The sequence below is a fragment of the Pan paniscus genome, chromosome 23, assembly GCF_029289425.2.
Source record: "Pan paniscus chromosome 23, NHGRI_mPanPan1-v2.0_pri, whole genome shotgun sequence".
In the NCBI taxonomy this organism is placed as follows: domain Eukaryota; kingdom Metazoa; phylum Chordata; class Mammalia; order Primates; family Hominidae; genus Pan; species Pan paniscus.
Window position 1 is genome coordinate 14,511,515 of NC_085927.1, and position 18,116 is coordinate 14,529,630.

An 18,116-nucleotide genomic window follows, 5' to 3' on the forward strand; every position below is an offset into this window, starting at 1 on the left:
TCCATTCCATTCCGTTCCATTCCTCTCGGGTTGACTCCATTCCATTCCATACCATTCCATTCCATTCGGGTTGATTCCATTCCATTCCATTCCTTTCCATTCGGGTTGACTCCATTCCATTCCATTCCTTTCCATTCCATTCAGATTGATTCCATTCCATTCCATTCCATTCCATTCCTTTCCCTTCCATTCCATTCGGGTTGATTCCATTCCATTCCATTCCATTCGTTTTGATTCCATTCCATTCCATTCCATTCCGTTCCATTCGGGTTGATTCCATTCCATTCCATTCCATTCCATTCCATTCCATTCTGGTTGATTGCATTCCAGTCCATTCCATTCCATTCCATTCCATTCCATTCCATTCGGGTTGATTCCATTCCATTCCATTCCATTCCAGTACATTCCATTCGTGTTGCTTCCATTCCATTCCATTCCATTACATATGACTTGATTCCATTCCATTCCATTCCATTCCATTCCATTCCTTTCCATTCGTGTTGATTCCATTCCATTCAATTGCATTCCATTCCAATCCATTCGGGTTGATTGCATTCCATTCCATTCCATTCCATTCTGTTTTATTCCATTCCATTATATTCCATTCCATTCCATTCCATTCCATTTCATTCCATTCCATTCCATTCGGGATGATTCCATTCCATTCCATGCCATTCGGGTTGATTGCATTCCATTCCATTCCATTCCATTCTGTTTTATTCCATTCCATTCTATTCCATTCCATTCCATTCCATTTCATTCCATTCCATTCCATTCGGGATGATTCCATTCCATTCTATTCCATTCAGCTTGATTTCATTCCCTTCTATTCCATTCCATTCCATTCGTTTTGATTCCATTCCATTCCATTCCATTCGTTTTGATTCCATTCCATTCCATTCCATTCCATTCGGGTTGATTCCTTTCCATTCAGTTCCATTCCACTCCATTCCATTCCATTCGATTCCATTCTCGCTGATTCCATTCCAATCCATTCCATTCCATTCGGTTTCTTTCAATTCCATTCCATTCAATTCCACTCGGGTTGATTACATTATATTCCATTCGGGTTGATTCCATTCCATTCCATTGCATTTGGGTTGATTCAATTCCATTCCATTCCATTCCATTCCATTCCATTCGGCTTTATTCCATTCCATTCCATTCCATTCCATTCGGCTGGATTCCATTCCATTCAATTCCATTCCATCCCATTCCATTCCATTCTATTCCATTCGTGTTGATTCCATTCCATTCCATTCCATTCGGGTTGATTCCATTCCATTCAATTCCATTCTATTCCACTCAATTCCATTCCATTCTTTTCGGGTCGATTCTGTTCCATTCCATTCCATTCCATTCCTTTCCATTCCTTTCCATTCCATTCGGGTTGATTCCATTCCATTCCATTCCATTCCATTCCATTCCATTCGTGTTACATCCATTCCATTCCATTCCATTACATTACATTCCATTCGGGTTGATTCCAAATCATTCTATTCCATTCCATTCCGTTCCATTCCATTCCACTCCATTCCTTTCGGGGTGATTCTTTTCCATTCCATTCCACTCCATTCCATTCCATTCCTTTTCGGTTAACTCCATTGCATTGCATGCCATTCCATTCCATTCCATTCCATTCCATTCCATTCCATTCCATTCCATTCCATTCCATTCCATTCCAATCGGGTTGATTCCATTCCATTCCATTCCATTCCATTCCATTCCATTCTGTTTGATTCCATTCCATTGCATTCCATTCCATTCCATTCATTTCAGGTTGACTCCATTCCATTCCTTTCCATTCCATTCCATTGCATTCCATTCCATTCCATTCCATTCCATTCGGGTTGATTCTATTCCATTCCATTCCATTCCATTCCATTCCATTCGTGTTACATCCATTCCTTTCCATTCCATTCCATTACATTCGTGTTGATTCCAAATCATTCTATTCCATTCCATTCCGTTCCATTCGATTCCACTCCATTCGTTTCGGGGTGACTCTATTCCATTCCATTCCATTCCATTCCATTCCATTTGGGTTGATTCAAATCCATTCCATTCCCTTCAACTCCATTCCATTCCATTCCATTCCATTTGGGTTAAATCCATTCCATTCCATTCCATTCCATTCCATTCCATTCCATTCCAATCGGGTTGTTTCCATTCCATTCCATTCCATTCAATTCCATTCCATGCCATTCCATTCCATTCGGGTTCATTCCATTCCACTCCATTCCATTCCATTCCATTCCATTCCTTTCGGGGTGATTCTATTCCAATCTATTCCACTTCATTCTATTCCATTCCATTCCTTTCGGGTTGATTCCATTCCATTCCATTCCATTCCTTTTGGGTAGATTCCATTCCATTCAATTGCATTCCATTCCATTCCATTCGCGTTGATTCCATTCCATTCCATTCCATTCCATTCCATTCCATTCCATTCGGTTTTATTCCATTCCATTCCATTACATTCCATCTGATTCCATTCCATTCCATTCTGGATGATTCCATTCCATTCCATTCCATTCCATTCGGCTTGATTCCATTCCATTCAATTCCATTTCACTACATTCCATTCCATTCGATTCCATTCTCGTTGATTCCATTCCATTCCATTCAGGTTATTTCCATTCCATTCCTTTCAATTCCACTCGGGTTGATTCCATTATATTCCATTCGGGATGATTCCATTCCATTCCATTCCATTACATTGGGGTTGAATCCATTCCGTTCCATTCCATTCCATTCCATTCCATTCCATTCCATTCGGATTGATTCCATTCCATTCCATTCCATTCCATTCCATTCCGTTCCATTGCTTTCGGGTTGACTCCATTCCATTCCATTCCATTCCATTTCATTCGGGTTGATTCCATTCCATTCCATTCCATTCCATTCCATTCCATTCCATTCCATTCCGTTCGTGTTACATCCATTCCATTCCATTCCATTCCATTCCATTCCTTTCCATTCCATTCGGGTTGATTCCATTCCATTCCATTCCTTTCCATTCGGGTTGACTCCATTCCATTCCATTCCATTCCATTCCTTTCGATTCCATTCGGATTGATTCCATTCCATTCCATTCCATTCCATTCCTTTGCATTCCATTCCATTCGGGTTGATTCCATTCCATTCAATTCCATTCGCTTTGATTCCATTCCATTCCATTCCATTCCATACCATTCAGGTTGATTCCATTCCATATCTTTCCATTGCATTCCATTCCATTCCATTCGGGTTGATTCCATTCCTATCCATTCCGTTCCATTCCATTCCACTCCATTCGGGTTGATTCCATTCCATTCCATTCATTCCATTCCATTCCATTCCATTCCATTCGTGTTGCTTCCATTCCATTCCATTCCATTCCATTTGGGTTGATTCCATTCCATTCCATTCCATTCCATTCGGATTGATTCCATTCCATTCCATTCAATTCCATTCCATTCGTGTTACATCCACTCCATTCCATTCCATTCCATTCCATTCGGGTTGATTCCATCCCGTTCCATTCCTTTCCATTCGGGTTGTTTCCATTCCATTCCGTTCCATTACATTCCATTCCATTCCACTCCTTTCCATTCCATTCCATTCCATTCCATTCGGATTGATTCCATTCCATTCCATTCCATTCCATTTCATTCGGGTTGATTCCATTCCTTTCCATTCCGTTCCATTCCTTTCGGTTTGACTCCATTCCATTGCATTCCGTTCCATTCCATTCCATTCCATTCGGGTTGATTCCATTCCATTCCATTCCATTCCTTTCCATTCCATTCCATTCTTGTTACATCCATTCCATTCCATTCCATTCCATTCCATTCCATTCGTGTTGATTCCATTCCATTCCATTCCTTTCCATTCGGGTTGATTGCATTCCATTCCATTCCATTCCATTCCATTCCATTCCATTCCATTCCATTCCTTTCCATTCCATTCCAATCCATTCGGATTGATTCCATTCCATTCGATTCCATTCCATTCCATTCCTTTCCAATCCAATAGATTCGGGTTGATTCCATTCCATTCCATTCCATTCCATTCCATTCGTGTTGATTCCATTCCACTCCATTCCATTCCATTCCATTCGGGTTGATTCCATTCCATTCCATTCCATTCCATTCCATTCCATTCCATTCCATTCGGGTTGATTCCAATCCAGTCCATTCCATCCCATTCCATTCCATTCCATTCCATTCTTGTAGATTCCATTGCATTCCATTCCATTCCAATCCATTCCATTCCATGCCATTGCATTCCATTCCATTCGGGTTGATTCCATTCCATTCCATTCCATTCCATTCCATTCTTTTCGGTTCGATTGTGTTCCATTCCATTCCCTTCCATTGCATTCCATTCCTTTCGTGTTGATTCCATTCCGTTCCATTCCATTCCATTCCATTCCATTCCATTCTATTCCAGTCCATTGCATTGCACTCCATTCGGGTTGATTCCATTCCATTCCACTGCATTCCATTCCATTCCGTTCGGGTTGATTCCATTCCATTCCATGCCATGTGATTCCATTCCATTCCATTCCATGCCATTCGAGTTGATTCCTTTCCATTCCATTCCATTCCATTCCATTCCATTACATTCCGGTTGATTCCATTTCATTCCATTCCATTCCATTCCATTCCATTCCATTCCGGTTGATTCCACTCCATTCCATTGCATTCCATTCCATTCCATTCCTTTCGTGTTCATTCCATTCCTTTCCATTCCAATCCTTTCCATTCACTTCCATTCGGGTTGATTCCATTCCCTTCCTTTCCCCTCCATTCCATTCCATTCCGGTTGATTCCATTCCTTTCCATTCCATTCGGGTTGGTTCCATTCCATTGCATTCCATTCCATTCCATTCTGTTCCATTCCATTCCATTCGGGTTGATTCCATTCCATTCCATTCTATTCCATTCCATTCCATTAATTTCCATTCCATTCCATTCCATTCCATTCCATTCGGGTTGATTCCATTCCATTCCATTCTATTCCATTCCATTCCATTAATTTCCATTCCATTCCATTCCATTCCATTCCATTAGGGGTGATTCCATTCCATTCCTTTCCGTTCCATTCCATTCCATTCCATTCGGGTTGATTCCATTCCATTCCATTCCGTTCCATTCCATTCCATTCCATTCCATTCGGGTTGATTCCATTCCATTCCATTCCACTCCATTCCATTCCATTCCATTCCATTCTATTCCATTCGTGTTACATCCATTCCATTCCATTCCATTCCATTCCATTCGAGTTGATTCCAATTCATTCCATTCCATTTCATTCCGTTCCATTCCATTCCACTCTATTCCTTTCGAGGTGATTCTATTCCATTCCATTCCATTCCATTCCATTCCTTTCCATTCCATTCGGGTTGATTCCTTCCATTCCGTTCCATTCCATTCCGTTCCATTCCATTTGGGTTAACTCCATTCCATTCCATTCCATTCCATTCCATTCCATTCCATTCGGGTTGATTCCATTCCTTTCCATTCCACTCCATTCCATGCCATTCCATTCCATTCGGATTGATTCCATTCCATTCCATTCCATTCCTTTCCATTCCGTTCCATTCCTTTCGGGTTGACTCCATTCCATTGCATTCCGTTCCATTCCATTCCATTCCATTCGGATTGATTCCATTCCATTCCCTTCCATTCCATTCCATGCCATTCCATTCCATTCCATGCCATTCCGTTCCATTCTATTCCATTCCATTCCATTCCATTCGTGTTGATTCCATTCCATTCCATTCCATTCCACTCCATTCCATGCCATTCCATTCCATTCTATTCCATTCAGGTTGAATCCATTCCATTCCATTCCATTCCATTCGAGTTGATTCCAAGTCATTCCATTCCATTCCATTCCTTTCCATTCCATCCCACTCTATTCCTTTCGGGGTGATTCTATTCCATTCCATTCCATTCCATTCCATTCCAATTCTTTCGGTTTGATTCCATTCCATTCCGTTCCATTCCATTCCGTTCCATTCCATTTGGTTTAACTTCATTCCAATCCATTCCATTCCATTCCATTCCATTCAATTCCATTCCAATCGGGTTGATTCCATTCCTTTCCATTCCACTCCATTCCATTCCATTCCATTCCATTCCATTCGATTTGATTCCATTCCTTTCCATTCCATTGCATTCCATTCCATTCGTGTTGATTCCATTCCATTCCATTCCATTTGGGTTCATTCCATTCCATTGCATTCCATTCCATGCCATTCCATTCCATTCGGGTTGAATCCATTCCATTCAATTCCATTCCATTCCATTCCTTTCGGGGTGATTCTATTCCATTCTATTCCATTTCATTCTATTCCATTCCATTCCATTCGTGTTGATTCCATTCCATTCCATTCCATTCCATTCCATTCCATTCCATTCGTGTTGATTCCACTCCATTCAATTGCATTCCATTCCATGCCATTCGGGTTGATTCCATTCCATTCCATTCCATTCGGCTTGATTCCTTTCCATTCCATTCCATTCCATTCCATTCCATTCCATTCCATTCCATTCGTTTTGATTCCATTCCATTAAATTCCATTCCATTCGGGTTGATTACATTCCATTCAATTCCATTCCACTCCATTCCATTCCATTCCATTTCATTCTCGTTGATTCCATTCCATTACATTCCATTCCATTCGGGTTATTTCCATTCCATTCCTTTCAATTCCACTCGGGGTCATTCCATTATATTCTATTCTGGTTGATTCCATTCCATTCCATTCCATTCCATTCGTATTGATTCCATTCCATTCCATTCCATTCCATTCCATTCCATTCCATTCCTTTCGGATTGATTCCATTCCATTCCATTCCATTCCATTCCATTCCATTCCATTCCATTCCATTCCATTCCTTTCAGGTTGACTCCATTCCATTCCATTCCATTCCATACCATTATATTCCATTCGGGTTGATTCCATTCCATTCCATTCCATTCCATTCGGGTTGATTCCAAATCATTGTATTCCATTCCATTCCGTTCCATTCCATTCCACTCCATTCCTTTCGGGGTGATTCTATTCCATTCCATTCCATTCCATTCCATCCCATTCCATTGCATTCCATTCGGGTTGATTCCATTCCATTCCATTCCCTTCCACTCCTTTCCATTCCTATCCATTCCATTCGGGTTGATTCCAAATCATTGTATTCCATTCCATTCCGTTCCATTCCATTCCACTCCATTCCTTTCGGGGTGATTCTATTCCATTCCATTCCATTCCATTCCATTCCATTCCATTCCAATTTGGTTGATTCCATTCCATTCCGTTCCATTCCATTCCGTTCCATTCCATTTGGGTTAAATCCATTCCATTGCATTCCATTCCATTCCATTCCATTCCATTCCATTCCAATTGGGTTGATTCCATTCCTTTCCATTCCACTCCATTCCATGCCATTCCATTACATTCGGATTAATTCCATTCCATTCCATTCCATTGCATTCCATTCCATTCGTGTTGATTCCATTCCATTCCATTCCATTCCATTCCATTCCATTTGGGTTGATTCCATTCCATTCCATTCCATTCCATTCCATTCCATGCCATTCCATTCCATTCGGGTTGACTCAATTCCTTTCCATTCCATTCCATTCCATTCCATTCCTTTCGTGGTGATTCTATTCCATTCCATTCCATTGCATTCCATTCCATTCGGGTTGATTCCATTCTATTCCATTCCCTTCCACTCCATTCCATTCCATTCCATTCCATTTGTCTTAACTCCATTCCATTCCATTCCATTCCATTCCATTCCATTCCATTCCAATCGGGTTGATTCCACTCCATTCCATTCCATTCCATTCCATTCCATTCCATTCCATTCGATTCCATGCCATTCGTGTTGATTCCATTCCATTCCATTCCATTATATTCCATTCCATTTGGGTTGATTCCATTCCATTCCATTCCATTCCATTCCATGCCATTCCATTCCATTCGGGTTCATTCCATTCCAATCCATTCCATTCCATGCCATTCCATTCCATTCCATTCCTTTCGGGGTGATTCTATTCCATTCTATTCAATTTCATTCTATTCCATTCCATTCCATTGCATTCGGGTTGATTCCATTCCAATCCATTCCACTCCATTCGAGTTGATTCCATTCCATTCAATTGCATTCCATTCCATTCCATTCGGGTTGATTCCATTCCATTCCATTCCATTCCATTCCATTCGGTTTTATTCCATTCCATTCCATTCCATTCCATTCCATTTGATTCCATTCCTTTCCATTCGGGATGATTCCATTCCATTCTATTCCATTCGGCTTGATTCCATTCCATTCATTTCCATTCCATTCGTTTTGATTCCATTCCATTCCATTCCATTCCATTCGGGTTGATTCCATTCCATTCAATTCCATTCCAGTCCATTCCATTCCTTTCTCGTTGATTCCATTCCATTCCATTCCATTCCATTCGGATTATTTCCATTCCATTCCAGTCAATACCACTCGGGTTGATTCCATTATATTCCATTCGGGTTGATTCCATTCCATTCCATTCCATTCCATTCCAATCGGGTTGATTCCATTCCTTTCCATTCCACTCCATTCCATTCCATTCCATTCCATTCCATTCCATTCCATTCCATTCGATTTGATTCCACTACATTCCATGCAATGCCATTCCATTCCATTCAGGTGGACTCCATTCCATTCCATTCCATTCCATTCCTTTCGGGGTGATTCTATTCCATTCAATTCCATTTCATTCTATTCCATTCCATTCCATTCGGGTGGATTCCATTCCATTCCATTCCATTCCATTCCATTCCATTCGTGTTGATTCCATTCCATTCAATTGCATTCCATTCCATTCCATTCGGGTTGATTCCATTCCATTCCATTCCATTCGGGTTGATTCCATTCCATTCCATTCCTATTCATTCCATTCCATTCCATTCAGGATGATTCCATTCCATTCCATTCCATTCGGCTTGATTCCTTTCCATTCCATTCCATTCCTTTCCATTCCATTCCATTCCATTCGTTTTGATTCCATTCCATTAAATTCAATTCCATTCCAATCCATTCCATTACATTACATTTCATTCCCGTTGATTCCATTCCATTACATTCCATTCCATTCGGGTTATTTCCATTCCATTCCATTCAATTCCACTCGGGTTGATTCCATTATATTCTATTCTGGTTGATTCCATTCCATTCCATTCCATTCCATTGCATTCGGGTTGATTCCATTCCATTCCATTCCATTCCATTCCATTCCATTCCATTCCATTCGGGATGATTTCATTTAATTCCATTCCATTCCATTCCATTCCATTCCATGCCATTCCATTCCATTCTATTCCATTCGGGTTGATTCCACTCCACTCCATTCAATTCCATTACCTTCCATTCAATTTGGGTTGATTCCATTCCATTCCATTCCATTCCACTCCACTCCATTCCATGCCATTCCATTCCGTTCTCTTCCATTCAGGTTGAATCCATTCCATTCCATTCCATTCCATTCCATTCGGGTTGATTCCAAGTCAATCCATTCCATTCCATTCCGTTCCATTCCATTCCACTCTATTCCTTTCGGGATGATTCTATTCCATTCCATTCCATTCCATTCCACTCCATTCCATTCCATTCGGGTTGATTCCATTCCATTCCGTACCATTCCATTCCATTCCATTCCATTTGGATTAACTCCATTCCTTTCCATTCCATGCCATTCCATTCCATTCGATTTGATTCCATTCCATTCCATTCCATTCCATTCCATTCCAGTTGTGTTGATTCCATTCCATTCCATTCCATTCCATTCCATTCCATTCCATTCCATGGCATTCCTTTCCATTCGGGTTGATTCCATTCCATTCCATTCTATTCAATTCTTTCCTTTCGGGGTGACTTTATTCCATTCTATTCCATTTCATTCTATTCCATTCCATTCCATTCGGGTTGATTCCATTCCATTCCATTCCATTCCAATGCATTCCACTCCATTCCGGTTGATTCCATTCCATTCTATTCCATTCCATTCCATTCCATTCCATTCCATTGCATTCCATTCCATTCCATTGCATTCCATTCCATTGCATTCGTGTTGAATCCACTCCATTCCATTGCATTCCATTCCGTTCCATTCCATTCGTGTTGATTCAATTCCTTTCCATTCCATTCCATTCCATTCCCTTCCATTCGGGTTGATTCCACTCCCTTCCATTCCCCTCCATTCCATTCCATTCGGGTTGATTCCATTCCTTTCCATTCCATTCGGGTTGATTCCATTCCATTGCATCCCATTCCATTCGATTCCATTCGTGTTGGTTCCATTCCATTCCATTTGGGTTGATTCTATTCCATTCCATTCCATTCCTTTCGGGTCGATTCTATTCCATTCCATTCCATTCCATTGCATTCCATTCCTTTCGTGTTGATTCCATTCCATTCCGTTCCATTCCATTCCATTCCATTCCATTGCATTCCTCTCCATTCGGGTTGATTCCATTCCATTCAATTACATTCCTCTCCATTCCATTCCATGTGATTCCATTCTCGTTGATTCCACTCCATTCCATTCCATTCAATTACATTCCTCTCCATTCCATTCCATGTGATTCCATTCTCGTTGATTCCACTCCATTCCATTCCGTTCCATTCGGGTTATTTCCATTCCATTCCATTCAATTCCACTCGGGCTGTTTCCATTATATTTCATTCGGGTTGATTCCAATCCATTCCATCCCATTCCATTCAGGTTGATTCCATTCCATTCCATTCCATTCCATTCCATGCCAATCCATTCCATTTGGATTGATTCCATTCCATTCCATTCCATTCCTTTCCATTCCGTTCCACTCCTTTCGGGTTGACTCCATTCCATTGCATTCCGTTCCATTCCATTCCATTCCACTCGGGTTGAATCCATTCCATTCCATTCCATTCCATTCCATTCCATTCCATTCCATTCCATTTCATACCATTCCATTACATTCCATTTCATACCATTCCATTCGTGTTACATCCATTCCATTCCATTCCATTCCATTCGGGTTGATTCCATTCCATTCCATTCCATTCGTCTTGATTCCATTCCATTCCTTTCCATTCCATTCCATTCCATTGGTTTTGATTCTTTCCATTCCATTCCATTCCATTTGGGTTGATTCCATACCATTCTATTCCATTCCATTCCATTCCATTCCATTCGGGTTTATTCCATTCCACTCCATTCCATTCCATTCCTTTCCATTCCTTTCGTGGTGATTCTATTCCATTCTACTCCATTTCATTCTATTCCATTCCATTCCATTCTGGTTGATTCCATTCCATTCCATTCCATTCCATTCCATTCGTGTTAATTCCATTCCATTCAATTGCATTCCATTCCATTCCCTACGGGTTGATTCCATTCCATTCCATTCCATTCCATTCCATTCCATTCCATTCCATTGCATTCCATTCCGGTTTATTCCATTCCATTCCATTCCATTCCATACCATTTCATTCCATTCCATTCCATTCGGGATGATTCCATTCCATTCCATTCCATTCGGCTTGATTCCATTCCATTCCATTTCATTCCATTCCATTCCATTGCATTCCATTCGTTTTGATCCCATTCCATTAAATTCCATTCCGTTCGGGTTCATTCCATTCCATTCAATTCCATTCCAATCCATTCCATCCATTCGATTCCATTCTCGTTGATTCCATTCCATTACATTCCATTCAATTCGGTTTATTTCCATTCCATTCCATTCAATTCCACTCGGGTTGATTCCATTATATTTCATTCGGGTTGATTCCAATCCATTCCATTCCATTCCATTCAGGTTGATTACATTCCATTCCATTCCATTCGGCTTGATTCCATTCCATTCCTTTCCATTCCATTCCATTCCATTCGTTTTTATTCTTTCCATTCCATTCCTTTCCATTTGGGTTGATTACATACCATTCCATTCCATTCCATTCCATTCCATTCGGGTTTATTCCATTCCACTCCATTCCATTCCATTCCTTTCCATTCCTTTCGTGGTGATTCTATTCCATTCTATTCCATTTCATTCCATTCCATTCCATTTCATTCCATTCCATTCCATTCCATTCCGATTGATTCCATTCCATTCCATTCCATTCCTTTGAGGTTGACTCCATTCCTTTCCATTCCATTACATTCCATTCCATTCCATTCCATTCTGGTTGATTCCAAATCATTTTATTCCATTCCATTCCGTTCCATTCCATTCCACTCCATTCCTTTCGGGTCGATTGTTTTCCATTCCATTCCATTCCATTCCATTCCATTCCATTCCATTCCATTCCATTCCATTCGGGTTGATACCATTCCATTCCATTCCATTCCACTCCATTCCATTCCATTCCATTCCATTTGGGTTAACTCCATTGCATTCCATTCCATTCCATTCCATTCCATTCCATTCCATTCCAATCGGGTTGATTCCATTCCATTCAATTCCATTCCATTCGGATTATTTCCATTCCATTCCATTCAACTCCACTCGGGTTGATTCCATTATATTCCATTCGGGTTGATTACATGCCATTCCATTCCATTCCATTCCATTCTTATTGATTCCATTCCATTACATTCCGTTCCATTCCTTTCGGGTTGACTCCATTCCATTCCATTCCATTCCATTCAATTCGGGTTGATTCCAATCCATTCCATTCCATTCCATTCGTGTTACATCCATTCCATTCCAATCCATTCCATTCGGGTTGATTCCGTTCCAATCCATTCCATGCCATTCCATTCCATTCGGATTGATTCCATTCCATTCCATTCCATTCCTTTCCATTCCGTTCCATTCCTTTCGGGTTGACTCCATTCCATTGCATTCCGTTCCATTCCATTCCATTCCATTCGGGTTGATTCCATTCCATTCCCTTCCATTCCATTCCATGGCATTCCATTCCATTCCATGCCATTCCATTCCATTCTATTCCATTCCATTCCATTCCATTCGTGTTGATTCCATTCCATTCCATTCCATTCCACTCCATTCCATGCCATTCCATTCCATTCTATTCCATTCAGGTTGAATCCATTCCATTCCATTCCATTCCATTCCATTCCATTCGAGTTGATTCCAAGTCATTCCATTCCATTCCATTCCTTTCCATTCCATTCCACTCTATTCCTATCGGAGTGATTCTATTCCATTCCATTCCATTCCATTCCATTCCTTTCGGGTTGATTCCATTCCATTCCGTTCCATTCCATTCCGATCCATTCCATTTGGGTTAACTCCATTCCATTCCATTCCATTCCATTCCATTCCATTCCATTCCATTCCATTCCAATCGGGTTGATTCCATTCCTTTCCATTCCACTCCATTCCATTCCATTCCATTCCATTCCTTTCGATTTGATTCCATTCCATTCCATTCCATTGCATTCCATTCCATTCGTGTTGATTCCATTCCATTCCATTCCATTTCGGTTGATTCCATTCCATTCCATTCCATTCCATTCCATGCAATTCCATTCCATTCGGGTTGACTCCATTCCATTCCATTCCTTTCCATTCCTTTCCTTTCGTGGTGATTCTATTCCATTCTATTCCATTTCATTCTATTCCATTCCATTCCATTCCATTCCATTCCATTCCATTCCATTCCATTCGTGTTGATTCCATTCCATTCATTTTCATTCCATTCCATTCCATTCGGGTTGATTCCATTCCATTCCATTCCATTCGGTTTCATTCCATTCCATTCCATTCAATTCCATTCCATTTCATTCCATTCCATTTCATTCGGGATGATTCCATTCCATTCCATTCCATTTGGCTTGATTCCATTCCATTCCATTCCATTCCACTCCATTCCATTCCATTCCATTCCATTCGTTTTGATTCCATTCCATTAAATTCCATTCCATTCGGGTTGATTCCATTTCATTCAATTCCATTCCACTCCATTCCATTCCATTCCATTTCATTCTCGTTGATTCCATTCCATTACATTCCATTCCATTCGGGTTATTTCCATTGCATTCCATTCAATTCCACTCGGGTGGACTCCATTATATTCTATTCTGGTTGATTCCATTCCATTCCATTCCATTCCATTCCATCCCATTCGGGTTGATTCCATTCCATTCCATTCCATTCCATTCCATTCCATTCCATTTCATTCCATTCGGATTGATTCCATTTCATTAAATTCCATTCCATTCCATTCCATTCCTTTCAGGTTGACTCCATTCCATTCCATTCCATTCAATTCCATTCCATACCATTATGTTCCGTTCGGGTTGATTCCATTCCATTCCATTCCATTCCATTCTTGTTGATTCCAAATCATTCTATTCCATTCCATTCCGTTCCATTCCATTCCACTCCATTCCTTTCGGGGTGATTCTATTCCATTCCATTCCATTCCATCCCATTCCATTCCATTCGGGTTGATTCCATTCCATTCCATTCCCTTCCACTCCATTCCATTCCATTCCATTCCATTTGGGTTGACTCCATTCCATTCCATTCCATTCCATTCCAATCGGGTTGATTCCATTCCATTCCATTCCATTCCATTCCATTCCATTCCATGCCATTCGTGTTGATTCCATTCCATTCCATTACATTCCATTACATTCCTATTGTGTTGATTGCATTCCATTCCATTCCATTCCATGCCATGCCATTCTTTTCAGTCGGGTTTTTACCATCCTATTCCATTCCACTCCATTTGGGTTGATTCCATTCCATTCAATTGCATTCCATTCCATTCCATTCTGGTTGATTCCATTCCATTCCATTCCATTCCATTCCATTCCGTTCCATTTGATTCCATTCCATTCCATTCGGGATGATTCCATTCCATTCCATTCCATTCGGCTTCATTCCGTTCCATTCCTTTCCATTCCATTCGTTTTGATTCCATTCCATTCCATTCCATTTCATTCGGGTTGATTCCATTCCATTCAATTCCATTCCACTCCATTCCATTTCATTCGATTCCTTTCTCGTTGATTCCATTCCATTCCATTCAATTCCACTCGGGTTGATTCCATTATATTCCATTCGGGTTGATTCCATTCCATTCCATTCCATTCCATTCCATTCGGATTGATTCCATTCCATTCCATTCCAGTCCATTCCGTTCCATTCCTTTCGGTTTGACTCCATTCCATTCCATTCCATTCCATTCCATTCCATTCTGGTTGATATCTTTCCATTCCATTCCATTCCATTCGTGTTACATCCATTCCATTCCAATCCATTCCATTCGGGTTGATTCCGTTCCAATCCATTCCATGCCATTCCATTCCTTTCGGATTGATTCCATTCCATTCCATTCCATTCCTTTCCATTCCGTTCCATGCCTTTCGGGTTGACTCCATTCCATTGCATTCCGTTCATTCCATTCCATTCCATTCCATTCCATTCCATTCCATGCCATTCCATTCCATTCTATTGCATTCCATTCCATTCCATTCGGGTTGATTCCATTCCAATCCATTCCATTCCATTCGGGTTGATTACAAATCATTCTATTCCATTCCATTCCGTTCCACTCCATTCCATTCCATTCCTTTCGGGGTGATTCTATTCCATTCTATTCCATTTCATTCTATTCCATTCCATTCCATTCTGGTTGATTCCATTGCATTCCATTCCACTCCATTCGGGTTGATTCCATTCCATTCAATTGCATTCCATTCCATTCCATTCTGGTTGATTCCATTCCATTCCATTCCATTCCATTCCATTCCATTTGATTCCATTCCATTCCATTCGGGATGATTCCATTCCATTCCATTCCATTCGGCTTGATTCCATTCCATTCCTTTCCATTCCATTCCATTCCATTCGTTTTGATTCCATTCCATTCCATTCCATTTCATTCGGGTTGATTCCATTGCATTCAATTCCATTCCACTCCATTGCATTTCATTCGATTCCTTTCTCGTTGATTCCATTCCATTCCATTCAATTCCACTCGGGTTGATTCCATTATATTCCATTCGGTTTGATTCCATTCCATTCCATTCCATTCCATTCGGATTGATTCCATTCCATTCCATTCCATTCCATTCCGTTCCATTCCTTTCGGGTTGACTCCATTCCATTCCATTCGGGTTGATTCCATTCCATTCCATTCCATTCCATTCCATTCTTGTTACATCCATTCCATTCCAATCCATTCCATTCGGGTTGATTCCGTTCCAATCCATTCCATGCCATTCCATTCCATTCGGATTGATTCCATTCCATTCCATTCCATTCCTTTCCATTCCATTCCATTCCTTTCGGGTTGACTCCATTCCATTGCATTCCGTTCCATTCCATTCCATTCCATTCCGGTTGATTCCATTCCATTCCATTCCATTCCATTCCATTCCATTCCATTCCATTCCATGCCATTCCATTCCATTCTATTGCATTCCATTCCATTCCATTCCATTCGGGTTGATTCCATTCCATTCCATTCCGTTCCATTCCATTCCATTCCATTCGGGTTGATTCCATTCCATTCCATTCCACTCCATTCCATGCCATTCCATTCCATTCTATTCCATTCAGGTTGAATCCATTCCATTCCATTCCATTCCATTCCATTCCATTCCATTCGAGTTGATTCCAAGTCATTCCATTCCATTCCATTCCTTTCCATTCCATTCCACTCTATTCCTTTCCGGGTGATTCTATTCCATTCCATTCCATTCCATTCCATTCCATTCGGGTTGATTCCATTCCATTCCGTTCCATTCCATTCCGTTCCATTCCAATCGGGTTGATTCCATTCCTTTCCACTCCACTCCATTCCATGCCATTCCATTCCATTCGGATTGATTCCATTCCATTCCATTCCATTCCTTTCCATTCCCTTCCATTCCTTTCGGGTGGACTCCATTGCATTGCATTCCGTTCCATTCCATTCCATTCCATTCGGGTTGATTCCATTCCATTCCCTTCCATTCCATTCCATGCCATTCCATTCCATTCCATGCCATTCCATTCCATTCTATTCCATTCCATTCCATTCCATTCGTGTTGATTCCATTCCATTCCATTCCATTCCACTCCATTCCATGCCATTCCATTCCATTCTATTCCATTCAGGTTGAATCCATTCCATTCCATTCCATTCCATTCCATTCGTGTTGATTCCAAGTCATTCCATTCCATTCCATTCCTTTCCATTCCATTCCACTCTATTCCTTTCGGGGTGATTCTATTCCATTCCATTCCATTCCATTCCATTCCATTCGGGTTGATTCCATTCCATTCCGTTCCATTCCATTCCGTTCCATTCCAATCGGGTTGATTCCATTCCTTTCCACTCCACTCCATTCCATGCCATTCCATTCCATTCGGATTGATTCCATTCCATTCCATTCCATTCCTTTCCATTCCCTTCCATTCCTTTCGGGTGGACTCCATTGCATTGCATTCCGTTCCATTCCATTCCATTCCATTCGGGTTGATTCCATTCCATTCCCTTCCATTCCATTCCATGCCATTCCATTCCATTCCATGCCATTCCATTCCATTCTATTCCATTCCATTCCATTCCATTCGTGTTGATTCCATTCCATTCCATTCCATTCCACTCCATTCCATGCCATTCCATTCCATTCTATTCCATTCAGGTTGAATCCATTCCATTCCATTCCATTCCATTCCATTCGTGTTGATTCCAAGTCATTCCATTCCATTCCATTCCTTTCCATTCCATTCCACTCTATTCCTTTCGGGGTGATTCTATTCCATTCCATTCCATTCCATTCCATTCCATTCGGGTTGATTCCATTCCATTCCGTTCCATTCCATTCCGTTCCATTCCAATCGGGTTGATTCCATTCCTTTCCACTCCACTCCATTCCATGCCATTCCATTCCATTCGGATTGATTCCATTCCATTCCATTCCATTCCTTTCCATTCCCTTCCATTCCTTTCGGGTGGACTCCATTGCATTGCATTCCGTTCCATTCCATTCCATTCCATTCGGGTTGATTCCATTCCATTCCCTTCCATTCCATTCCATGCCATTCCATTCCATTCCATGCCATTCCATTCCATTCTATTCCATTCCATTCCATTCCATTCGTGTTGATTCCATTCCATTCCATTCCA